Raw genomic sequence first — 665 nt, forward strand, 5'->3', positions numbered from 1 at the left:
AAGGAGCAGAGAGTCCTTCCTTTTGCTCCCAGAAAGGAAACCGCTTTCTGATGCGGAGTCCCAGTAAGGCACAGAAAGTAAACCCTGAGGACAGTGACAGCAGGTCCCCGGGCAGAGAAGACCTTTGGCTGGAACCTCCCCCAGTGTACAGTAGTTTTCTGATCCTCAGCAGCGTCACTGCTAAGCATGGCTGAGGTCCAGGGAGCAGTGTGACAGTCCCCCACTGCAGGGCACAGTGCCGGGGCACCATCTGCCCAGAGGAGCGGGAGACCAGTGGTCGGGGCTGTGCTGGGTGGACCCGGCACTGACACGTGGGGCATGAGGGGAGGGATGGGGGCACCGATGACCCACCAAGCCCTGCCTCCCCCTTTCTTGCATTCTTTATGCATCTGTTGGTCACTTCAGGTGATGCTTACCTGGACATAGTTCAGACAGTGGCCCCAGTGTAACCTTCACCTTATTCCACGATGGGCTGACTGTGGACAGCCTGGGGTCTCCTCCTCTCTCTGAGGCGCTGCCCAACTGGCGATGTCCCCACAGTAACCGTGAGAGGGACAAGGGCTGACACAGCAGGCTGAGTGCACAGTGGGAAGGGACAGTGGAGCCCCTGGGCTCTGTGAGGGCGGCTCACCTCGGGACACAGTGACACAGGGCACCTCTGGGGA

Source organism: Octodon degus, unplaced genomic scaffold (assembly GCF_000260255.1).
Source record: "Octodon degus isolate 3935 unplaced genomic scaffold, OctDeg1.0 scaffold00274, whole genome shotgun sequence".
Classification (NCBI taxonomy): domain Eukaryota; kingdom Metazoa; phylum Chordata; class Mammalia; order Rodentia; family Octodontidae; genus Octodon; species Octodon degus.